General features: G+C 37.2%; 1 protein-coding gene across 6 annotated transcripts in view; it reads right to left on the reverse strand.

Moving 5' to 3' along the window:
* Positions 1-27,542, reverse strand: part of AGBL1 (AGBL carboxypeptidase 1) — a 754,053-nt gene that overhangs the window by 187,333 nt on the left and 539,178 nt on the right. The window lies entirely within an intron of this gene.

Genomic DNA, 27,542 nt, shown 5'->3' on the forward strand with positions numbered 1-27,542 from the left:
AATGTCTTTGGAGCATTGGCCTTAGCTATGAAATACACTAAAAAGGAAGAATAAGGTATACTTGTATCCAGCGCCATTTCAGTTTTTTCAAAGTCTAGATCATAGTAAGTATTCAGTAATTACTTCTTGGTTTGTAGATTTGTTGGTTGGTTTGTTAGAGATTTAAATGATCTGTATAAGTTTTTTTTCTTTTTGGAAAAAATTTCATAAACATAACATAACTGTGAAAGAATACACAACCAAACAGTGAAAAAGTAATAGATTGCAAAATACACAAACACACACAAACTGGAAGAGTTCTAAGAAAGGAGATCAATATAGCTTGACATAAGAAAAATTTTATATAAGTGGCTGGATTGAACTTAGCCCCAGATGATGAGTAGAATTTTTACATGTAGATGGGAGAGAAAAGCATTTTCTAAGACAGGGACTGCCACAGATACGATCATAAAGACAAGGTTTAATGTGGTATATTCTTGGTATGGAGAGGTGAGCGATTGGACATGGAAACTTGAGAATGCTGATACATTTTAATTAAGTGGACTCAGATTTGGTACACACCTTGAAAGTCAGGTTAAGGATTTGGGGCTTGTCCTGTCAGCTCTTGGAGGTGCATTAAATGAGCTTGAGCAGCCAAGGTGAAGTAACAAAATAGATGCTTTAGGACTCGATGAGTAGACAAAATTAACAAGGGTGCTGGATAGCAGTAGGGAGATGTCTGGAACCAAGTAGGCCACTCAATAAGGAGAGCCTGGCCTAGGGTGATAACGTTGGTACTAGCACGGAAGAAACACACTTTTAAAATAGAACGGTCATCTTTAGCTCTGTGTATTGGGGGAAAATAATTTAAGTTCTTAGAAAATTAAAGTCCTCACCTGTAATAAAACTTCATTCATAAGGCTTTTCTGTGGATTTATTTAAATCTGGCACAACACAGAATAGCACTGATTTTAGAATATTGTAATCAGTCTATGTCTTAGCTTGAACTGTTATAACAAATATCACAGACTAGACGGCTTCCACAACAGAAATTTATTTTCTCACAGTTCTGGAGGCTGAATAGTCCAAGATCAAGGTCTGACAGAGTTCAGCTTCTAGTGAAAGTTCTCTTTCTGGTTTGCAGACAGCTGCCTTCTTATTGTGTGCCCACATGGCCTTTCCTAGGTGCATGTATGTAGAGAAAGGCAAGCTCTCTGCTTTCTCTTCTTAGAAGGACACTAATCCTATTAGATCAGGACCCTATCTTATGATCTCATTTAACCTTAATTACTTTCATAAAGTCCCTCTCCAAATACCATCACATGGGGGATAGGGCTTCAATATACGAATTTTGGAGGGACGCAATTCAGTCCATAACAGCCTATGTATGTTAGTGCCCATGACCTTAGAAGGATTGGCATGGAAAATATTACGAATGGAAACGGGCCAGATGTAGCCACTAACTGGTGAAGGGAAAGGAAGAAAAGGGACAAACTAAATGGAATATCAAAGTTTTCAACCTGAGTGACTAGAGGAATTGTGGTCTATGTTGGACTGATGCCTCCTACCTCCATCCATTAACCCTTCTTTTCTAACTTCAGTTTCTAAAGGAACAATCATCCATGGTCTTAATCAAGTATGGCTCTTTAAAAATTCATCAACACATATCTAGCTCCTTCTCTTCACAGAAAAGAAAACTCAATTTTGGCTTCTACTTTTAGGAAAATTTTCAGAGGATCTCGTAACATTTTTTCAAGTAACAGTTTTTGTCATGGAAGAAATTCAACATGTTCCTTATTCAATGTTTCCTCAACATTTTATACAGAAGGTCCAGAAAAGAGATTTTCATTGAACTTATGTAGCTTCTCCTTTCTTTGGTGAGGTTCCTATAAATTCTATCCATTTGGCTTTGCCTATTTTCCAAATTATAAAAAAGTTGGATGTAGGTATGTAATGCTATTACGTTTCTACAATGTATAATGTTTAGAGCTTATGAAGGGTATGGGTCACGTGTGTGTGCACTTCATTTAATGATTCCTCTACACAGAGCAGGTAGAAAAGAAAAATGGAGAGGAGAGCTATATAGTTTCATGAAAACATAGTCTCTCCTCTTTGTTCGACTGGGAAGTAATACTTCTAGACACACCGCGAACTGATAAACTGGGAGTCATTTCCACAATGCTACTGAGAAAGAATAACTTACTGTATATCTGTATTTATTTTTATTCTCATTTTTCAATTCATTGGTGGGAGTGGATCTTTGTTCCCTATTATGGTGTTGTGCACAGATGTAAAGGCGACATGGTGTTGTGAGTAGAAAGATGGAGCTGGGGAAGAAGAAAAAGGAACCTCCATGTGTTAGGTACCGACTGGGTGAAGTGCCCTACTAGGCTTTAGCAGATAGCTAGCAAGCTAGAAAGATGGGCAGATGGAGAGATTTAAAGCTCAGGGACAAAGAATTGAGTTAATATATTCCTTGGTTCACAGTGCATTATCATCATTGGTTCACGCGAGTTCCCTCTCTTCTGTGTCTACTCATTTATCTCCTTGACTACATTTTCCACTCTTATCTCTTTTTTCTCTCCCTAGGAAACTATATGACTCTACAGATCAAGTAACTGAGGTTAAGGAAAGTCAAGTAAATTAAGTAGTGTTTCTAATGCTTCACAACAAATTAGTGCAAGTGCCCGGATTTAAATTGGGGGCTGGTTGAAAGGCACAGTCCACTGAATACGCTTACTTGGTGAAATTCACAAGGACAGGTCATAATAAAAGACAACAGGAAGATTTGGCACGAACAATGAGATGTGTTTGCCTCACAAGGAGAAAAGCATGGTGTTGGAATGCCAGGGAGGTGGCAAGCATGTTAACTGTCTACGTGGACCACACCTTAAAGTATTAAGACTCTTTATTGCAGAATAAATTATGAGCCTTAATGAATTGTGATTAAGAGCATGTTATAGTGGGTTTTCCAGAACAAACTTAGGGCTTTCCTGAAGAGGATGTTCTGTAGGAGATGAGCATGGGATGGAGGGAGAGGGGAGCAGTGACTATCATAATTAAGAGTTATAATCAAATTCAAAAGGTTTATATTCTAAATCCACCCCCCAAAAATTAACAGCCCAGGTCTAAGAATCTGAGTTCTGCCTCTGTGATTATTGATTAAACAGAGCTTTTCCCAAGCTTTTTTCCTCACACAATCATTTCATAATCATATAATTTTGTAAAAATCTAAGATTTTTCAAAATATTTTGCAATCTTTTATTGTGACAATAAAAAGTGGACTGAGATAAAAATGAGATTTTCTATTTGATCAGTGAAGTATGATTATTATAATATAAAGTAAATTTATCATAACCTTCAAGAATATTCATAAACCATATAGACAAATTTTACTTTTTCCATTTACTAACTGACACGAGTATTTAATATTTGACTTTAGATTGAAATTAAACCAAGAAATTAAACATTGCTTTTCAGACCTAATGTGTGGAATTATTGCATTTCGTACTTAGGAAACAGTTTATTTATTTTCTAATTTGTTTCCAAAACATAAGAGAGGTGGTTTCAGTATTCTATTTGTAAGCACTTCTCTGCAAATAACACGTTTGTGAGGATAGTGTTTATTCACCCAAAAGGAAAATCAAGTTGGATATAATCGTCACTAAATTTTCTCTTTTTAACATTGGTTTTCAAAGTACTAGAGACACCTTGATGTGCTCTATGAGAACTCTGATCAAATGAATGCGTCTGAAAGATCCTGCAAAAATGCATGCACATCGGTGCTCCTTATGCTTCCGGTCTTCAACCAACAGCACACGATGAGTATAAATTAAAGAATATATGACTGAGAATGAAACAACTTAAAGCTGTGTAATGCTTACATCCCTATAACCACTAGCAGCGCTTAACTGAAGGATAAACTGAGTGACTGGGTCATTTAATTCCTAGCAAATGATGAACATATTTAACAGTAATTCAGTCAACATGTGTGGCGAGCTTACCATGCACAGAACACTTTACATGGATAATCTAGTTTAATTTTCACAATAATTCTATGAGTTTGGAACTATTTATTATGTCCATTTAGCAAGTGAGGAAACATAAGCTGATAGAATAGTAGCCATTGAGTGCTTACTGTCGCACTGTTCTAAGATCTTTATATATTTTTTCATTTAATCTTCAGAGCAACCTATGAAAGAGGTACCATTATTACTCCCATTTTATGGATAGGGAAATTCAGACTTAAACAGTGTAAAGAACTCAACTAAAATCACACTATCTGCTGATAAAAAGAGCCAGAGTTAAAGTCAGGTCATCTGACTTCAGAGTCCAAGTTCTTACCACCATGCCATGCTCATAGGAGGCAGAACTGGCATTCAAACCAAGTTTATACAATCCTGTCTACTTGATATGTATCTATCTATTTATCCATGCATTTAAAAAATATCAAATGAAACAAAAATGCTATTGCCACTTATAATAGTGTGAATTTACTAGAACCCTACATCCATGGTTGGAAATGTTGATCCATTGTCAACACTCTACTCAGTTAATAAGAGCCTTTCAGTGTTTCTCCCAGAAACACTTAGTTTTCTTTTCTTCCAGGACACTAAAATCAATTGATTTTCCTCTAAAACCTCTGGCCACAAATTCTCACTCTTCATTGCTAATTCCTCCTCATCTCCACAGCCCTTTAAATGTTAGAGTGCCCCAAGACTCAGTCCTTGGGTTACATTTCTTTCCATCTACACTCACTTCTTTGAAGGGTGTTTCTTAAGCATAGGGATCATAGTCAAAGTCATGGAGTTTGATGTGATCACCCCAGGAGAATGGGCAGAAAAAAGAGAAAAGCAAAGGCAGCTAAGAAATCCCTGGAAACACCAGCAGAAGAAGGACAAGTAATGTGTGTGTGTGTGTGTGTGTGTGTTGGGGGGGGGGGGGGGGTGATGAGAGCAACTGAAATCTATGCAAGGAAATGATATGTTAATTAGTTTGACTATAGCAATCATTTCACTATGTATGTCAAATCATTATGTTGTACACCTCAAATATATATAACTTTTATTTTAAAAAGAAAGAAAGAAAGAAGACCAAATGAGCCATACAGTTATCTCCTCTTATCCATGGTTTCAGTTACTTGTGGTCAGCCAAGGTTCAAAAGTACTAAGTGGAAAATTCCAGAAATAAACAGTTAATAAGTTTTAAATTGTGTGATGTTCTAAGCAGTGTGATGAAATCTCACAGCATCCTGCTCCATCCCCCTCAGGATGAGAATCACCCCTTTGTCCAGCAGATCCACCCTGTATATGTGACCTGCCCTTTAGCCACTTAGTAGCCGTCTTTGTTATCAGATTGACTGTCTCTGTATCACCGTCCTTGTGTTCAAGTAACCCTTATTTTATTTAATATTGGCCCCAAAGTTCAAGAGCGGTCACGTTGGCAATTCCCGTATGCCAAAGAGAAGCTGTAAAGTGCTTCCTTTAAGTGAAAACGTGAAAGTTCTCAACTTAATAAGGAAAGAAAAAAAAATCATATGCTGAGGTTGCTAAGACCTATGGTAAGAAAGAATCTTCTATCCCTGAATTTCTGAAGAAGAAAAAAGAAACCTGTGCTAGTTTTGCTGTCACACCTCTAACTGCAACGGTTATGGCCACAGTGCATGACAAGTGCTTAGCATAGGAAAAACCATAGCATATATAGGGGTCAGTACTATCTGTGGTTTCAGGCATCCACTGGGGGTCTTGGAGCATAACTCCCACAGATAAGGGGGAACTACTGTACTACTGAGCATTCAGACTGTTAGGAGGAGAGCCAAAGGAGATGTGAGAAGAGTAAAGTGTGAGAGAAAAGTAAAGGGAGAAAAGAGTTTAAAAGTAGAGGAAGCAATGAACCACTGCACTTGATGCAAAGAGCAAAGTCTAACGAGGACTTAAAAGAACAAAGTAGATTTGGCAGCAGTGTGTCAACCCTGTTGAAAGTAGTTCCCATAGAGTGATGGTAGAGTGAGCTAAGGAGTTTATGGTAAAGGAGGACGAGAAGTCCACTATAACTCTGCAAAGAGGAGGGAAATAAATGATGATAAAAGGTGTAAACACTTTCATTCATTGTGTAAACACTTTTGTTCATCCATCCATTCAGTATTAATTGAGCATCTACTATACACCTAGAACTATTCAAGGGGCTGGGTACACAACACCGAACAAAACCAAAAGATAAGCCCTGTCTTCCTAGAGTTTCATCCCAGTGGACTTCATGAAAGTAAACATTTTTATTACTCTATGACGGATGATTCTATGTATAATATATCTGGCTTTTGGTTCCTTTATTTTATTATACTGATCTTATATCTGTCCTAGCTTATTTACTATAATTTCAGTTTCAAAAGAAACATTTACTCATTTCTATATCTCTTTCCAATACACTTTGATATTTGAATTTGTTTCAGATAAGCTATGGATTAGAGGAAGGAATAATAGGATTTGGTGTTAATTTGTTGTGGTAAATCAAAAATCAGGAATGAGAAGGAAAGCGAAAGAGGGGAGAAGACAGATCAGTGTTTTATCATTCAGTCTGGTCCTCTTCACCTATCTCCACCCCTCATCTCTTCTTTAGACCATTTATAAGAGAAGACAAGTTTCAAACGTTGAGTTTAAGCTTCTTGCTATTTTCATGATCTAAATCGGCTTTCTGATGACATCTGTCCTAGCACACATTCAGCTCAATTTGCTTGGTCATTTTAAACAACATAGTGAATTCTTCCTCATATTTAGAAGGATTTTCAGAATTATTGACAACTCTTGGTTCAGCATTATGAGGACAGAATCAGAATCACGATTTTCCCACCCTCCATCTCTTCTCTCCAACACAACATCCCAACACACACATATACACATCACTCTCTAAAAACACCAAATGTGAAAAGCATGTCCTCTCTTTTCCCCTTCTCAGTGAAAATTACTCCACTTCTCTGCTTTATAAAGAGCACACAGGCTGAAATCCTCCCAGCAGAATGTCATTGTCTGCTTTCCAAAGCAGGCACAAAATTAAAAAGCATTGTGGACAACTGAATGCAAATCATGCAAGGTTGACACCTTCTTAACAAAGTTAAACTGTTAATATTCATCTGGAATTCATTGTGGAATGAGCATGGGCCCAGTTATAGAGCAGCTCTTCCAGCGCCTTATTTCCTTGGCAAGGGTGGGGAGGATGCTCAGATTCACAGCCTCGCACATAATTCCCAAGCCTGCAGACTCTCACTGTCTCTTGGGACTGTGTGTGGAGGGTGATTAACACCATCTCAAACACTAATGTCTTCACTTGGGTAAATCAATGTAACCTGAACCTGAATATGAAGTTTGGTGACATCAAGTTTCTTGATGATGATCTAGACTTCACGCAGAAATTTCTCTGAAAACAATAAAGCATGAGAGAAGAAAACTTAGGAACACTCTAGGCAAGAGAATGGAATGTCAAGAAAGCAAAAATCGTTGCCTATACACTCGGTGTGTCATTTCTTTTTTCTTGGTCCAAATTTCACCCCTTGAAAATTGTATTATAACTTAGAGATTGGTAATGCCAAACATTTATATCTTTCCTAAAGAAAGACTCTACATTGTTGTTTAAACTATTCCTTGTCAACAGAAAGACCACTTCAAGAAATGTGTGTGTGTGTGTTTGTGTGTGCATTAGTACAGCCTGCTAGAAAAGTAATATGCACATCTAACACTTAGGTCTTGGCTTCCAAATATTGTCTTCACAAAAGGACCAAGGATCCTTGGGAAAATGGATGACTCCAGAGATGAATCAAGGAAAGTACAAGACAAACTTAGAACAGAATGCTATGCCTGAAAGTAAAGACATGCTCAAGGAATGAGGGGGCATGGTAGAGGGATACAGAAGCCAATGTGAAGGAATTTCCACTATCCAAATTTAGAAAAATTTGAGCATCAAAATAAATAACGATAGTAATTGGTTATAACTTAACGAAGAAAATAGTAATCCATGAATCCTTAGAGACGTAAATAAATAAAAGGTATAGTTCTTCCTTGCAACGGAATGCCAACGAATAAATGTAGAGAGAATAACGGAATTAGAAAATAACCATTTGGCTTTCACCATAATAATAACGGTATAATAGCATAATAATGAATGCTAAAACTGGTGGGTGGATGTTTGATGAAAAATAGGACACATATAGTCACAGGGCATCCTCCCACAAGATACTTATGGGGAAAGATAATTGTCAGACATCACCTTCAACAAGTGATCAAAGTTATCACCAATAACGGGACAAATGCATATCATGGGTCTCTTGATGTGAAGGACTGAGAAAGAGCAAACACCATTTCTGTGGTATTCTTGCCAAAAGTGCACAAACTAAATTTAATCATGAGAAGACATGAGGCAAGCCGGGGTTGAGAAACATTCTCCAAAATAACTGGCCTACAATCCTTAAAAAAATGTAAAGACCTGAAATCTTTTAAAAAATGTAAAGGTCATAAAAAGTAAAGACCAAGGAATTGTTCTAGATTAAAGGAAATTCCCAAGATTTAACAACTAAATGAAGCTTAAGATTAGGAATTGGACCTTGTGCACAAGAACTGTTTAACTGTTTTTTCCTTTCACTATAAAGAGCGTTACAGAAAGAGTTTTAAAATTTTGAATAAGATATGTAGATTATTTCTGCAGTATCAATTACCATTGATTTCTATGTACTGGGAATATTCTTGTTCTTAGGAAATGCACACTGAGATATTTAGGGGTAAAGTTACATTATGTCTGCAACTTATTCTCCAATAGCCCAGAAAAAAACGTGTGTGTCTGTGTGCGTGTGCATGTGCATGTGTGTGTGCGCATGAGAGAGGGAGCAAGAGAGGGAGGAAGGGAGAAAATGTGACAAAATATTAAGCTTAGAGGAATCTCCAAGAAGGTATATGGATGTTTTTTGCGAACTTTTTTGTAAGGCTGAAATTATTTTAAAAAGTTAAAAATAAAATTAAAAAGAAAATATGTGAAAGGCATGCCACCTGAGGTTGACAATATTTTATCTTCATGCTTTTTAAGACTCAATTCTTTGACGTCCCCAACTTTATTGTTTTAAAAGAAAGTCTTACAGTCTTTTGGTAAAGTCTTAAAAACTGAGATTCAGGCTCCTCTTCCTAAGTAGGGTCCACAAGAGTCTAAATTACATATACAACAAAATAAACATATTAAATAAATCTATAATTTGTCAGCAGTGGTCTAACTGTCTACAAACTTCGCAAAGTGCCTTCAAGATCCATTTTACTAATGGCACAAGTTCCCAGAATGGCATTTCGAGGTTTGCTCAGAATCCTTGGCTCAAATTCCTCTTGCCTTAAGTACGCATCTCAGAGAAACTACAGCAATTGGTAAAGGGCAGGATAGAGAAGAATAGGAATGAGCTTCCTTGCCTGAGAAGTTCTGATGAGTTACTTCTATTGATCCAGCTGGTCTCTTTTCAGAAAATAATGATGAGCTTTATATACAAAGTAGACGTCAATAAAGAGGAGAGGGGATATAACATATTTTTCTCCTTCTGTGGATTATCTTCCTTAAAGATCGTCACTGGAAACACTGGGGTGAAAAGTAGCAGGATTGAATTGGGGAATGAACAAGAAGTTTGAACTCAGACATATCCTTATGTAAATTTGGACAAATTATTTAACCACTCTGAACCTCAGTATACTCATCTATAAAACATGGAAACTAATCATTTAGGGGAGGTATTTCAGAGAATAAGTAAGCTAAAATGTGGAATGTACTATATATTCTCCATTTCCCCCTCCAGGTCTGCTCTTCAACTTTTTCCATCCTGTTCTGTGTCCGAGGAGACTGACCTCAAGGACAGCTTCAACTGACCTTCCTTTCCTTGGGCTACTGGTTGGGTTGGGACAAACTGTGGCATAATTAGGAGATGAGGAGTTAGTAAGAGAAAGAGGCACGGTATTTATTCCCCCATCTCCTTCCCTGTGAAGACATTGTTTGCCAGTGGCCGCATTATTCTGCCTAAGGCAGTCCCTGTTGGACATCCCTTCTTCTGCACACACGGCTCTTACAGGTTAGGCAAGTCTTCCCTGGTTCTACCCTCTACCTCACTAAGGGTGATATTATCTTCCTGCTATTGCTCCTCCCAGGATGCCTCACCATCCTTTCTTTATCAGCTCCCTTAATCTTGCCTTTGTAAATAGTCTCTTCATTAAACTCTCCTCAATCACCCCTTTGCATGTGCCAGCTGTTTGCTGCTAGGACATGGACTGATTCAAGAACAATCCTCAAAGGAATCCAATTTGACAACTCTTATTTTATCTGGCTCTGCCATTGTCAAGTTTGAGACCTCATACTAAGGGGAGGAATAGGCTCTCCAATTGCTCTTTGAAGTTAGAAACTCTAGTTATGATGCTCCAACTTTTGAGTAGCAAAACTCTTATCAGGAACTACTTTACCAACCTTTAAATGAAAGGCAATCTTGATGATTAGATATGGGGCCAGGCTCTGGGAAAAAAAATAGCCAAGTCCAGATTTTGTCCATTTGCAGTCCTGTGGCCTTTGTGCTGAAAAGATCGAGTGGTTCATATTTAATGTACTATTTATTAAGGATTAGAAATAATATTCCTTAATATTTTCTACAATAGCCTCAGGCAAAAGGGGGGAAAGAAAAGGAGCAAATGGGTTTAATATAGTGAAACTCCATGATTATTGACTTTCCAGAGGGATTTTGTGTCTCTGATCTTATTTGTTTACTTAGCTTTTAATTCAATAGATTGTGTAATGTCTGAAACCCACCTCAATTTGCTCCTTGTTCCTAGCATTTTTTTCTCTCTTGCAACAAACATCTGGGAGCATTTTACAAGACTTTCCTGCAATCTGCCAAACTATGCACACATGTATCTTTCAGGAGTCCAATTTTCTCCACCCAGTAATTGGCCAACACAGAGAAACAAAGTATCATTTTATTTTACATAATGGTGCTATGTAAAATGATTCACTAATTCAGTTCTGAAAAATAATAATCGCAAGTTGCAAGATTTAAAAACACATGTGAGAAGATGGTACCCAAGGAAATCTGGGCTCAGTGCTTATACAAGCTCACTCTTGCCCCCTGCAGTTTGCTGAGGGACAAAAGACTATTCTGTAATTAGCCTTGTGTTTTGCTTGCAAACTTTAGTTGAAATATTCACTTGCCTTATAAGGAACTGTCAGTACCTCCAGGAATACACCACACAACAGCATTATTTAGAGACAGTTTTGCTTCCACATCACGTAATAAATATGTCTTTGTTCTTCCTTTGTCTTCACTTCTTGTTAATGGAGAAAACTGTCCAGAAAAAATGCAACCTACAACTTAATATGGATTACTATGTTTTGTACTTCTTACAATTTGAAATAAATGTCTATATAAAAGAAAGATACAGCAATAGCTAATGCTTTTCCCTGGATAATAATACAATTTTGAAAAATAGAATGCCTAAGTAAATAAATTGGGCAAGCTTAGCTTATCACCTGCAGTTTCATTTTATTAACGAGAATGCTGAGAAAACTTCCCTTCAAGAACCCTACAATTCAGCACCCATACCGCTGGACAGTACCTTCTCAGCAAGTGTCTACACAAAACCACCCACCAAGTGGAAGTTGAGGGACAACGAATGATTTTCTGTGGTGATTAAGACTTCCATAAACCAAAGCTTCCAATATCCCCTCCCCAGACCCTACAACAAACTACTCTTTTCTGGCTTAAAAAAAGATTCTTCTTTGTCCCCTAATGGTGCAAGATAACATTTCAAACGAATCCCTTATCTTTGCCACTCTTCAAACCTACCTCTGCAGTGGGTTACTCATATGAATAAGGAACTTAGGAAAGAATTCAGAGTTTTACCTATTTAGAAAGGTAAATAGACTAGATCCTACCCTAAATGAATTCTATAAAAACAAATGGCTTTCTTTATTAATATTATGATGCATTTTAATTTATATCCCACAGTTGGTAGAGATTATAAATACGCTATCATCCAAGTAGCAATTCACAGTCTTAAGTCTCTCCTACAAAGCCTTTTCCAAACACTTTATGTGTCCGAAGTCAGTAAGGCCTCATTCTGTCTTTGGGCATCTCAGACCATCAGAAATGTCTTCCTGAGCAAACCAGGTAGTATCAGATAGTAACAGATATTAGTTCCCTGCTCCAAGTCAAACCAGGACTAGCTTTAATTTCTTTTCATTAGGGACTATTTGCAGACAGCTAACAGAACAAGCACTGCACATTCCTTCTACCATTCATTGTATGCACTACTCTTATTATGCAATCCACTGAACCCATTTCAATTTGTGTGGCTCAGTAATAAACCATCATAGTCCAGGTTTTGTGTTGATGAGAGCAAAGCAGAGAGAAACCCTTCCCTATCTAACTCTGGATTTTATTTCTACCAAAGCCACTGAGTTGTCATTAGAACTTTGGCAGGTTTAGCACACTCAGCTTTATTAAGCTCACTGTCAATTACAACCCCCACATAGACAACTGCGTAGTCTTCCAAGGGGGTGTGCCCTTAGTTGGGGGCACTTGGAGCAGAACTTATCCTTCCCTAGTTTCATCTTCTTAGTGCCATCCATCATTTCAATTTGTAAATATATTTTAGAATATCAATTATATCATCACCATGTGTTGTAGCTTCACATTATACAGAAAGGAACAGTCGTCGTTTCTATAGTTACAGCTAAGTGCTATATTTTTTTAATGCATAAAATTTGTGCAATAGGACAGGATTTAAGGTAAAGCTGTGAATATAAATCCCCAATCAGGTTGAAAAATAGCCATTAATCAGCATACTTTGAATATAATTCCTCAACTAATAACAAGTGCATTGAATTATACTATTATTCAACTCTTAGGTCTCCATATTTTCCCATAAACATAAGATGAAAGGCTTGGCAAAGATTTATTTGTTCATTTATTTATTGATTACCTCCTATGCCTCAGGCATTGTTGTGGGTGCTAGGAATACAGCTTTTAACAAGACAGATAAAGTTTCTTCTCTCATGGATTATACATTCTAGCTCAGAGAGACAGATGATACTGAATTGCAGGTGTCATAGGAATGCTACCCTGGGCAAGATGATCATGAAAAATCTTGCTGAGATGATGAAATTTAAGCTGAGATTATGACATTTAAGCTGAGACTTGAATGTCAAGGAGGAGCCAGCTATGCCATGATCTGTAGGAAATGCATCCCAGGCAGAGGGAACAACTAGTGAAAAAGTTCTCAGTTAGGTCTGATCCATCTCAGGCTGTTAGAGAAACAGACTATCTGGTTGAAGAACGGGTAAACAATTTCTTCTACATTTCTTTGATGTACTGGCTAGTAACCATATAAAAAATAAAATCGGGTTAGAACATAGATAAATCTCAAAATCATTATGCTATGTGAAAAAAGCCAAAGAGGGGAAAAGAATACACACTGTATGATTCCATTTATCTAAAATTCTAAAAATACAAACTAATACTTATGGACAGAAAGCAAATTAGTGATTGCCTGGTTGAGGGATGGATTACAAAGGTCTTAAGGATATTTTGGGGGATGATGAGAATGATTGTAATTTTTATTGTGGTGATGGCTTCATGAGTGTATTTATTAATGCCAATACTCAACGAATTACATATCTTAAACACATGCAGCTTATTGTACATCAATTATACCTCAATAAAGCTATAATAAAATCAGATTTGTTTGAGTATTTTTCTTTCATATGCTATATATATTTGGTAGCTTCTAGTCATGCCTAGTTTATTTCCTAAGTACTTAATAAACCTCCCCCAATAATCCCACCTGTGCTTTCCTGATATCTGTGTCACACTCATTTGCCTATATTTGAGAGCCTATATCTCTTTCTCAGTTTCGGATAGTGAAGGAATATTTGCCCACCTTCAGTTTGCAAACATATTTTCTCAAAGATCTCAGACAGGAGGTAGAGAATCTAATTTGGATATTATTTCAGAATTGCATTTTAATTCAGCCAGTCCAGACACCCTGAACTCATTTATGCACATCCTTTAAATTCTCTGGCCCCACTTTTGACATCTGCTCCTTCTCGGCAAGTTTTGTTCTGTTCTCCTCCTCCTTCCCCTCTTCCTCCTCCTCCTCCCCTTCCTTTCCTTCTTCTCCTCCTCCTCTTCCTCCCTCTCAGACTGAATATCATTCTTCATACAGTGAAGAAAGAAGCTTGCCACGGGTCAAAGAAGACCTTCTCCTCAAGCATCCGTCACCTGCAACACCAAGAGTGTGCCTCCCCTTTAGCTGCATTCATGCCTGAAATGTAACTAGACATGCGTTTTGTTTCTCCTAGCATTGGTTTTATAAATTGCAACTTCTTCAGGAAATTTAATGTTCCTCATCCTGTTCTTATTTCTACTTCTAAGAAAAGTTGGGATCTTTAGGAAGATACAAGCTCTGTGTTGCCAATGGCATTAGTACCAACTGTCCTATTGGACATAGGGGAACTCCACCTGGGGCATCTGTTACAAATCCCAAGAGGTGATTTTGCAGATCTGGCTGCCTAAGTGCATGTGTGTCTCACCTTCTCACCAGTCCAGTTTCCACCTAAGAGCCCTCATAAACAGAAAGAGAAACATTTGGAAATAGTGAAGAAATAGACAAATTAAAATTATTGCAATCACTTTGTACACATTGAGAACTCAACAAAAACATGCAGATTTAATAATTACCGTCATTCTACTCTCTGGGATCTTATAAAATTAACTTAGCTTATGCTTTATTCTGATGTCACTCATACCTCTGCTTTGAAGCCATACATTTACGTATTTGCAGGCCACGATTTTTGAAAATCACTCATGACTATATTAAAAACAATATGTAGTACTCAGCCATATAATAATTCTATGATTTCTCTCTGGTTCTTCAAGATTCTGAGTTAGATTCTACCAATCTATTTCTCAGATTTGGAAGCAGAAGAGGAAAGCCTATTATTCCTGGGGGCATTTGTCCTAAATGAATGGGGAGACAACAGACATGAGGGTCTCACCAGCTTCAGACAAGCCTTGGCCAGCCACCTTCTTTGTGGCTACAGGCCACAGAGGTCGATGAAGGCAGTTGCTTCAGAAGCCCTCCAGTGGATCCTGCAGATGGAGGGGGTGACCTGGAAGTTCTTGAGTTTCACAGCAGCTTCCAAGTGGGCTCTTGAAAACCCCTAACTTCGCTACTGAACATTAATTGACCACAGAGACTTTTCCTTGATCCTCACAGCCTTCCCAATGGTTTAATAAGCCTCTCATTCTCTTTACACAATATTCAGACTTGGAATTCATAAAGAGCAGCTTGTTTTCCTGACAAGGTAAACAAGTACAGGTACAGGTACAAACCAGATATAAACAAGAGATTGAGTGATTTTACAAAACCACTACTACCTTTTGAACTGGCATGGCAGCTAAACATGCTGGTCCTAGACTCTGACTGCCAGGGTTCAGATCCAAGCTGCAAAGCTTACTAGCTGAAGGACTTTAGGCAAGTTATTTAAACTCTCTGTGCCTCCATTTCATCTCTACACAATGGGAGCAAAACATTTTTTACCTCTTAGGACTATTTGTGGTGATTAAAAAAGCTTATATGAATAAACACTTAGAATAGTGTTTGACATATGCTAAGCAATCAATAAACACTGGTTATCATCAGTAGTCCATTAACTCCTGCTTTTCTGATGAGTATGTTCAATTCCCTGGTGTCTATTTTCCCGCTACACTCATGCCTGAATGGTTAAACTCCAGCTCAGACTGGAATGCAAATCCTCCCTATGTCCTCAGTGCTCCATTGATAAGAGACACAGTCAATTCAACTTCTCCAGGTCCTCTTTCCAAAAGTTAAATCAATCCTTCCTAAGGTAAACCTTCAATAACTACTATTAGGTAGACTGGAAAAATAATTGCATATCCCTTGTTTAGAATGAGGAGAAGTCCCTTTGACTTTCTTCAGGTTATCTGCAAGTAGTTCGTATGTGAACAACAAGAACAGGAGCAAAGACAAGTTAGCTAGTTTGGCTTAATGGCTTTGAACATTTAGGGAGTGAAAGGTTCAGAATGTTGGGACTTAATTGCATGTATATTTCCCAACCATGGAGGATGCTATGACCTTTGTGTTGAATGTAGAGGAGCCAACTCTTTGGTTAAGAATATTGATTTATATACATCACATTTTATAGCCTAAGTTTTCCTCTTTGTATTAGAAACTGCTTTATGGATATATTTTCTAGAATAATTTACAATGCATTTCATGGGGAAAAAAAAGATAATAAATTTGGATTCAGTGACCTGTGTTTTGAATCACGGATCAGCCATATAGTAGTGGCTTGGCTTTAACATATATTTAGCATCCTAAGTCTCCATTTTTTCATCTATAAGATAACAATTAATAACAATAATAATAAAGACTTCCTAGGGCTTGCTTTATTTAAGATAATCCATATCAAATCCTTATAACACTTCCAGGCACCAGGTAGTCCATTATCACTGTTCCATCTCTTCATTGTGTTTTGTCACACACTGGCAAAACATAGGGACCTAGTCGGCTTCCCTGACTCAAAGCCACAGAACAAAATGATGAATGCCAAGTCATCCTAAGCATACTGGCTCTAATTTAGTTTCCACTCCCATTGTACTGAAACAATATCAGCTTATGCTGACTAAGTTATTGCCATTTTCTAATAGACTCATCTCTCACCACTAATAGAATCAGTGAGCCTGTGATGAGCTATCACATGACTGAAGATATTTTTTGTCTTACTAGGACATACTTGAGATCTGAGTTGGATAAATTTGTCTCAAGGAATTCAAGTGATCAAGCGGAAGTGAATCAAACCCCTTCTCTCCCATGAAGCATCCATCTCTACGAACAGAAAACAGAACAGAACAGAACAGAATATGGCAACTCTCGTTAACAATATTTAAGGCCCCTGTTAGAGGGTCCTCTTGTACCAGACTCTCCTTCTGATGTTGAGCAGTTGGTTTGACATCCTTCCCCACGATGTTATTTCCACTCAAACTTGCAGCATTCACTTCTCAACACATCTCTTTATTTTCCTCTGTCTTTCTCTTATCATTTATGTGTATCTGCTTTCTGCTACCTGTGCACCATTAAGCTTCCTTCTCTTTATTATCTACACAGTAGGCATTGAGATAAAATTTAATTTTCACTCAATCAAATACGAGCTTTGTGCCACTTAGCATAATTCAACTGCCTTTCCTTTTATATCTTGAATTCAGGGTTGCAGCCTTACTGCACATGTTGGAATGGGAGGATGTCAATGGCTGTAGCCTTGAGAATAAACATAGCTGAAAGGAATTTAAAAATCTTTAATTTTAAAGCTAAGAAATCTGAGAGTAAACAAGTTAAGGCACCACCCCAGAGTCACAGAGTCAGTTGTCAGCAGGAATACTTTGAACCAGAACTGAGTTTCTGTGAAACTAAGCCACATGTCCTTGACAAAAACTATGCTGAGTACTCAAGCGATGGCTTCATGGAAATTTGTGGAACAGGAAAAACCATGATAGACTATTTCAACTTGGGTACAGTGGATGTGTCTAGGTTTCTTTAGTTTATCCCCTTCTAAGAGAAGGCAGTTAGACAACTGGCCAGGAAAAAGAAATCAAGCAAAACATGGAAATGTTCACATAACTTGAAAGCAGCCCTCTTTCTTGTGCATCAGAGTCATCTAAGTTCAGGATCTTCAAAACCTGAACTTGCAACAATTATCTTTATCCCTATAAGGATATCCTACTTTGAAAATTGTGATTGTGATTTCTTCTATGAAACAGCCTCCCTCCCTCCCTCTCTCTGGCTTCCTTCCTTCCTCCTTTTGTCTTTGTTGTCATATCCATACTTTTGTCTTCCTCTAACACATCTGGTAAATTAACCCTCATAGGTGAAATGGCTTCGCCTCCTAAGACTAAAGGGCTAGCTCCTTGTAAGGGCCACAGGAGGTCATAAGGTTCCATAACAAAGAGAAAGTCAATATTAAGAATAAAGAGAAAAATGTACTACTTCACAAATTAGCGAAAAGCTATTGAATTAACTTAGACCACCCATGCCAGACTATTTGAAGCCTTCTTAAATAAAAACAGCCTCTCCTGTTCGGGAAAACTTCAAAGGTTTTATTTGCCTTCCGTTTTTAGAATTAAAATAAAAAGCAAGGGCTGCAAAAGGCTGCAGTTGATACAGAGCGAGAAGAGCAAGTTTTTGATTGAAATCCTTTTCCAGGGCCTGCTCTGTTTTCAGGTATTTATAGATTCATAGGCAAGAGACCAGCATTCATGTGGTTGAGCAGAGGAGAATGAGACCCCCAATGTTGACTGGCAACGGGTGAGTCACTTAACTACACCCAGTAAGTCACCTAGACTCCTCGGGCTCCCATGGGATCACTTGTAAAAGAGGAATTCTTTTAGCTTCTCTTTCATGGTTGTTATTACATGGTAATGTTTTGCAAAGAGCAAATGCCAAATGAAGAAAATTTACTTTAACTCTTCTCTGTCTGCAATCTCTTTCATCTTTCTCTTTTGAATGCTTATCTGCAAGGGTCGTGATGCATTCAAGCTCAGGCAGCATACATTGCACCTATGATGATATACATGGATCTTTTCTGAATAGTACGGAAACAATCAAGGGATATTCCTGGGCCAAAATAAGCCTAAGTCACTCAGATTTTAAACCTTACACACAAACACACTCAGACGTACATTCCCCTAGCAAATACTTTTAGGAACTGTACAGAGAAACAAGCTAATAAGATTAAATTAGCTTCAGATCATACATTTAATAGTTCCCACTTCTGTCACTGTTTCTGCACACTGCTGAAGTCGCAGTCAGCATGTATATACCATTAATTATTCTGCCTTTTTTTTCATTATTTGAAAGATTGCCTATCATAGAAGTTAAGAACTTGAGCCGTGGAGTTACAGAGAATTGAATTCAAAAGCCAGCAGTCTCTTACAAGATTCATGACATTTGGCAGACCTCTTAACTTCCATAAAACTTAATTTCCTTGTTTGTAAAAGGGGATGTTAGGAATAGCATCTATCACACAGGATTATTTCTATAACTAGGTGAGATAATACTTATAAAGTGCTTAGCACAGCATCTGGTCCATGGTAAGGTTCTAATGAATCTTTGCTATTATTATTATCTCACATATATATTGATATTCTCACTATTTTCATGGTTTCATATTATCCTAGAAGATTAATCAACAATGTTCTTTTTTTTTCTTTTTACTACTGCTAGGAATTTGGGTTGTTTAAATCTATTTCGGAATACAATCCTTATCGCTATAAATATCTGCATATTAAATATTGGTTTCTCTAAGTTTATTTTCTAGAGGGATATTTAAGCTGGAAACATAGGATTAAATAGAAGGGTTTTATGGACCTTCTTGCAAGTTGGCAAATTCCTCTCCAGGGGAAAATAAACCAATTTACAGATAGCTGTATGATATTTTTAAGCCTCTTTCCTCATAGACACGCTAACATTGGATTTTCATTATTTTTATTTACTCATTGTAGAAAAATCAGCATAAAATCATACCAAAAGTATTTGAATTTTCTTTTCTTTAACTACTAACAAAACTAACGGTTTTTGTTATTGTTGTTTTCCCAAGCTAAGATTAGCACTTCTTCCTGACTAATCAGTTCATTTTCCCTGACTCATTAGGGAGTCATTCAATGTTTTAAAGCAACATGTGATAGTCACAGTCTCAAAAGATTCCCAGCTGATATCAATTCCAACATTTCCCTCCTTGTAACATCTGGGCATTTCCTTGCCTGCAACTATGGAATAAAGTTAAGAATATTCTCAAAGATTAGATACCATCGGCTAACTTTTTACAATTTGAATACAATTAAGGTGACAGAAGCTATGGGAAGAGAAATATTATCAGAACTGCCATGTAGCAATCATTAGAATTGATGGAAATAGAGTGTAATTTGCCATCTGAAGCGCTGAGCCTCTATCCTTTGTTTTGATACAATGGCACTTTTTGGCAAACCATTCTCTCCATTCCCACATTTCTCATTTTGGCGCGCAGACATTGGTACTCCACTTCCTGTTCTCATTCACTTCGCTCTCAGGGACAAAGAATGCCATGAATTCAGAGAGTTAGGAAGAGATGCTGAGTGAGCAGGGGTAGTTCATGGCCCCCTGTGTTTGTTCTCTCCCAGCAAGACCTGAACTCCAGATGCATTCATTGCTTCTCTGCACGGTAAACCTGGCAAGGTAGGCTCTACCCCTATAGATCTAGGCGGGGAAGTTCAATTCTGGTGGGGCTATGTTCTCTAATTCTTAATGCCAGTAATAAAGCAGATACGTTTTATTTCAACCTATCTAGCTCCTATGCTCTATTTCTTATTCAGTTCGGAATCCATGAGCGAAGAAAGAGGTGTCATTCATTGCTCATCTACAACTCCACACAGCTTAGCATTTGTAGTGGTTAAACGTTTGGGATGGAGTCATACTGCCTGGTTCTACCCCTACCTGATTCTTCCAACCTGGGTATAAGACAAGTTATATTGCTTCTCTGAGCTCCAGTTTCTTTGTAAGTACAAGGGAGATGATAATAGTACATCCCTCAAAGAATTGCTTAAAGCAGGAGTTGGCAAACTATAACTCACTGGGACAAATAGTATTTATTGCTTATTTTTGTAAATAAAATTTTATCGAAATACAGCAACACCCACATATTTACATATTGTCTATGGTTACTTTCCTGCTACAACAGCAGAGCCGAGCAGTTGCAAAAGAGACCATATGATCCACAAAGCCTAAAATATTTTCTATCTGTCCCTTTACAGAAAAAGTTGGCCAACCTCTGGTTTAAAAGATTAAACAAGAAATGAGGTATGCATACAAAGTGCATAGCACTGTACATGGCAGAGAATAAATGCTTATTATGGGTTAGCTATTATCATTATTATCTACTAAGAGGCAATGTATCTTGGTGACTAAGAGTACTGATTCTTTTCTTTTTTCTTTCTTTTTTTTTTTTAAGGAAGATTAGCCCTGAGCTAATATCTGCTGCCAATCCTCCTCTTTTCGCTGAGGAAGCCTGGCCCTGAGCTAACATCCGTGCCCATCTTCCTCTGCTTTATATGTGGGATGCCTGCCACAGCATAGCTTGCCAAGCGGTGTGTAGGTCCACACCTGGGATCCAAACCGACAAACCCGGGGCCACCAAAGCAGAAAGTACGAACTTAACTGCTGCACCACGGGCCGGCCCCTTAGAGTACTGATTCTTTAGCAAGACTGCCTGGTTTCAAATCAGAGCTCTACAACTGACCAGCTCTGTCATCTCAGGCAAGCCACATAGTCTTTCTGAATCACAATGCACCCATCTGTAATATGAACATCATAATACCAGCCTCATAGTGTTATTGAGAGGCTTGAATACAATTACATAAGTAAAGCACTTAGAAGAATACATGTCACTGATACAAGTATTTTCTGTCATCATCATCATCATCATCATCACAATCATCATTAATTTCCTCTTACAGGATTCTAAAATATGAACTTATTTTGAATACTCATTCATTGATAATATTAAATCACAATTACTTACGTATTCATTCAGCAAATATTAACTGACTATCTTGAGACAGAGAGTCTCTGGAGATACAGATAAAACTTTTTATGTCATTTCTCCTTAACTTCCCCAATGAATCATGCCAAATCTGTACTCTCACATAAAAGCCAAAATACCATGAATCATTTTTTTTTCTGCGGAAGATTAGCCCTGAGCTAACATCTGCTGCCTATCCTCCACTTTTTGCTGAGGAAGACTGGCCCTGAGCCAACGTCCGTGTCCATCTTCCTCTACTTTATATGCGGGATGCCTACCACAGCATGGCTTGTTAAGTGGTGCCATGTCTGCACCCGTGATCCGAACCCGAGAGCCCTGGGCCGCAGAAGCGGAACGTGCACACTTAACTGCTGTGCTACCGGGCCAGCCCCCATGAATTCTTGAAGAGAAAGAATCCCCCAAATCAGGTTGCTTCATATTAAAATGAGAGGAACTATCTGCATCCAGCTGGACTACAAAATGGTTTAGGGAACATCCAAACTCTGGATTGTTGAGCGATTATGAGCCTTAATCGAGCTCTTGTGATTCAAAGGTGAATAAACAAAAAAAATGAAATAGAAGTTGGAAGAGGAGGAAGTAGGAATCATAACAACCCAGAGGGTGAAACACTCGGCAATGTATGAGAAGATGAATGCCTTTCTCAACGAACAGAGCAATGGTGCCCTTTGGGAAACAACTAGCCACAGGAAACAGAAGCCAGTATTAGGTAGCCCCTGTTAAAGCATCAGGAAAATTAAAAAAAGAAAAAAATCTATGCAACACTGGATAAAAAGATAACACATCTGACTTAATTACAGAGTAAACAAAAAGGAAACTGATAAGAAATAAGGAAACAGGTGCAACAAAACCTAAATGTAAAATAACTGAAATTAAAACGCATTATCAACAAAGAGGAGAGTCCACGCTGTAGAAAATTGAGTCCAAGAAGACAAACTGTGGACACGCTTCCAGAATTTGGTGAACTGGGCTGAGGAGGTAAAAGTGATGAGAGTAGAAGAGATGACAGATACAGAGGTTGGAAAGTAGACCCCAAACACTGCAGAGGAAGAAAAACGAAGACTGAGAATGGAATCGCTGCTACCTTACAATCGAAAGGTTTATCAGAAGGGGATGGGATGTTCAAATTCGGAATCAATCAAAAGGATATAAACCTAAAAAAAGACCTTGAGGATATTATGTTAAGTGAAATAAGCCAGATGGAAAAAGACAATCTCTGTATGACTCCCCTCACATGTGGAAGTTAAACATGTGGACAAAGAGAACGGATTAGTGGCTCTACCAGGAGAAAGAGGGGGTGGGGAGTGGGCTCAAAGGGTGAAGGGGTGAACCTACAACACAACTCACAAACAATAATGTACAACTGAAATTTCACAAGGTTGTAAACTACCATAATCTCAATAAAAAGTAAAAAAAAAAAAAAGAAAAAAGAAAAGAAATATTTTTGTTGTAGTAGAAAAATAATTTGTGTGTAAGTGAACAAGGAAAAACTACTACAACCATTAAGGCAGAAAAAAACAGGGTACATACAAATAAGGAAAAATTACGCCAACTATCACAGGATGAAATACGAGAGTAAACTGAGCCGTGTCTACACTGTTTTAATGAAATCTCCAGACAGGCAACGTGGAATTTCTATGTAAAAGAAAGAGAAAGATATTCACACGTATATTAATATGCCAAAAATATACCATCGATTTACTTTACCAAAAAAAAAGAAAAAATTATTTAAAGATGTTCTCGGAAAAACTGTGAGATGAATCAACATTGAGAAAAAAGAATGAGTTCATGATTACACAGAATGGTTAGAAATGAGCAATGAGAGCAATTAATCATAAATTTGAACATTAAAATGCTCTGAAGATGACTATGAGACAGTCTAAATTCCATACATAATCCTCATATGGGAAAATAAGATGTGGAAAAATAACGTTTTTGTTTCAAATAAATGGGACATGGATGGTTTTATAGGCAATGTGTATGTGGTCAAGATGCAGATAAATCCTGGGAAATTTAAAGTGTTCCAGATCATCAAACAATATAGACCAAACACAGACTTCACTCACTTACAAATATGGGCACAAGACTCCTAAACTCCCAGTAAACCATATCAACCTCTATGACACAATAATGTTTTAGATAATAGTCAAATATATTTTCCTTGGAAATTCAAGGATGGCTGAATATTAGAAAATCTATTAGCATAATGTAAGACTATACTAATTCAAAGAAATAATCTTTTTTCTAGATGCCAAAAAAATTGATAAAATTAATCATTCAATTCTGATTTTTTTAATTAGTGAGCTAGGAAAAAAGAATAATTAATAAAGAAGACATTGAACATTAATAACAAACTGATAGACATTCTAGCTAATTCTTAAACTCTGAAAGTCATTCTCATTTTGAAATTAGGTTCACAGTGAGGATGCCCATAGAATCATAATCCTTAAACAATGTTCTCAGAACTCTAACTGAGGTTATAGGTAAGAATAAAAAGTGAGCAAAGCGAACTGTCAAAATGTATAAGTGATACTACGATCTATCTAGAAAAACAGAAAAATCCATGGAAACACTTTTAGATATAACTACAGAATTAGGTGAAATTCCAAAAAAAAATATAAATAATCAAGAATTGTCCTATATAACTAAGACAATCAATTAGAAAAATATAATGAAAAAGACTTTTTAGAGTAACAAGAAAATTTTAAATATTAAGACTGAAAGTGATACTATTCGTAGAGAGTACATGAAAAGGATACAAAAGAACCCCTAAAATACTTTATTTGTGAAGATCTGAATAAGTGGAGCAAAGCATCTGATTTTGAAAAGCAATATAGATAAACCATCGATAGACCAAAAAATTTACAATTTTAATGCAATTTGAGTCAAAATCCCAGTGGTTCATATTTGGCCCTAAATAACTCATTTACACAGCCACTATATTAAAAAGTATGTGTTCCTGGCAGACAGACCAATGGAACACAATGTAAAATTAAAAAGATATACCCAGGTACACGCCCATGTAAATACTATACCATAAACTGACATTACTAATCAGTAATAAAGGGTGGATTATTTAGTAATTACTATGGCAAATGGTTAACAATTTAGAAATATAGACTTATTCAATAGTAAAAAATGGACAGAAATTATAACATGTAAATATACTCATGATAAACCTACCTAGCTTGGCTTAGTAATAGATAAGCTAACACATTTTCATGGTGCATATGAATTTTTTTGTTATTAGACTCAGGTGGATGAGTTTATCAAAGGTAAAAGAAAGAAAGAAAAAGAGTCATAATCATGCCTACATAAAAACAAAAACACCCAATGTCAATAAACTACATAAAAAATGTGAAAGGTAAATGGGAAAATGTTTGCAATATGCACGACAAACAAAAGTTGAATGTCTTTAACACAGAAATTTAAGTTAAATTTAAATATAAATTTAAAAGATGATTATTAAAAGAATAAAGAACAAAAGATGGAAATTTATTAAACAAAGTAATACTAATGATACAGAAGTTTTTTATCTATATCAGAAAAGATCAAACTATAAATTAAACAGCACTCCACTCCATTTTCACTTAAAAATGGCAAAGATTTCAATGCAAGACAACCAGTGTGCCTAGAAGATGATGCAGGAGAAAATCTAGAGGACCCTGGGTTTGGCAATGATTTTTAGGATAACAGCACCAAAGGCACAATTCATGAAGGAAACAATTGGTACACTGGATTTCATTAAAATTAAATATTTCTGTTCTGTGAAAGATACTGTGAAGACAATGAGAAGATGAGTCACAGACTGGAAAAAACAGTTACAAATGACATATTTGATAAGGAACTGTTATCCAAAATAGACAGAGACCTCCTAAAACTCAACACACAACTTGATTAAAAAATGAGTCAACCACCTTAAAAGACACCTCACTAAAGAGGATATATAGATAGCAAAGAAGCATATGAAAAGATGTAACACATCACACATCATCAAGGAAATGGTAAATTCAAACAACAGTGAGATACCACTACACACTTTTTAGAATGGCCAAAATCCAGAACCCTGACAACACTAAGTGCTGACAAGGATTTGGAATAATGTGAACTCTCATTTATCGCTGATGGGAATACAAAATGGTACAGTCACTTTGGAAGACAGTTTGGTGGTTTTTTACAAAACTAAATATACTCTTAACTTATGATCCAGCAATCAGATTCTTTGGTATTTACCCAAAGGAATTGAAAACTTATGTCCACATAAAAACCTGCACATGGATGTTTATAACAGCTTTACTCATAATTGCCAAAAATTGGAAGCATCCAAGATGTCCTTCAGTAGGTGAATAGATAAACTATGGTACATCCATTCAATGAAATAATGGAGCCAGCCCTGGTGGTCTAGTGGTTAAGATTCAGTGCTCTCACTGCCATGGCCCCCGGTCATTTCCCCATCAAGGAACCACACCACCCATCTGTGGATTGTCATACTGTGGCTGCTGTGTGTTGCTGTGATGCTGAAAGCTATGCCAGTGGTATTTCAAATACCAGTAGGGTCATCCATGGTGGACAGGTTTCAGTGGAGCTTCCAGACTAAGACAGACGATATAGAAGGACCTGACCACTCACTTCCAAAACCTTGGCCTTGACAATGCAATGAGTAGTAGCAGAACACTGTCTGATACAGCGCCAGAAGGTGAGAGGATAGTGCAAAAAAGACTGGCAGTGTCTTGCTCTGCTGTACAGGGGGTCACTAGGAGTCACAATCAACTCCTTGGCACTAACAACAATAACTGAAAAGGAATTTGCTATTGAGCCATGAAAAGATACGGAAGCAACTTAAATGTATATTTCTAAGAGAAATAAGCCAATGTGAAAAGGCTACACACTGTATGATTTCAACTATAGGGCATTTTGGAAAAGGCAAAACTACAGAGACAGCAAAAAGATCAGTGGCTGCCAGGATCAGTGAGAAGGGAGGGATGAACAGGGGGAACACAGGATTTTTAGAGCAGTGAAACTACTCTGTGTGGTACTACAGTGACGGATACACTTACACTATACATTTATCCAAACCCATAGAATGTCCAACACTAAGAGTGAACCCTAAGGTAATCTATGGACTTTGGGCAATAATGTTATGTCAATGTCAATTTATCAATTGTCACAAATTTACCACTCTGGTGGGGGATGTTGATAATAGGGGAGGCGCACATGTGTGGGGACAAGGGTTATATGGGAAATCTCTGTACCTTCCTCTCAATTTTACTGTGGACCTAAAACTGCTCTAAACAATAAAGTCTATTTAAAAAAAGTGCTTATAAAGTTGCAGGAAAGGGCACTCCTTTACATTGTTGTTAAGGGTATTATATGTCCGTTTATTCATTGGTGAAAAAAATAATATAATTTCACCAAAATGTTGACAATGGTTCTTTTTTTTTTTTTTTGGTGAGGAACATTGACCCTGAGCTAATATCTGTGCCCATCTTCCTCTATTTTGTATATGGGATGCCACCACAGCATGGCTTGATGAGCAGTGTGTAGGTCTGCACCCAGGATCCGAACTGGTGAACCCCAGGCCGCTGAAGTGCAGCACGCGAACTTAACCACTACACCACCAGGCTGGTCCCTGGCAATGGTTCTTTATAGGTGGTTGGAATATGGGTGATTGAAGACAGGGATGGGGTGATTTTGTGTGTTTTTCACATTATATTTTCTTATTCAGAAAGACAATTGTATTTTGTTTAAAAAAATGAAAATCAAGTATCTTTTGAATTATTAAAAATATAATGATGTTTTCTAAAGTCAACGAAAGATTTCTATTTTTTTAGTGTTGCCTCATCAAACTAAGGAGAGGACTAAACTAACTTATCTTGATGCTAAGGGGAGCCCAGTTAAAGTAATGGGACTATAATGTGGGA

The sequence above is a fragment of the Equus przewalskii genome, chromosome 1 (genome assembly GCF_037783145.1).
Source record: "Equus przewalskii isolate Varuska chromosome 1, EquPr2, whole genome shotgun sequence".
NCBI lineage: Eukaryota > Metazoa > Chordata > Mammalia > Perissodactyla > Equidae > Equus > Equus przewalskii.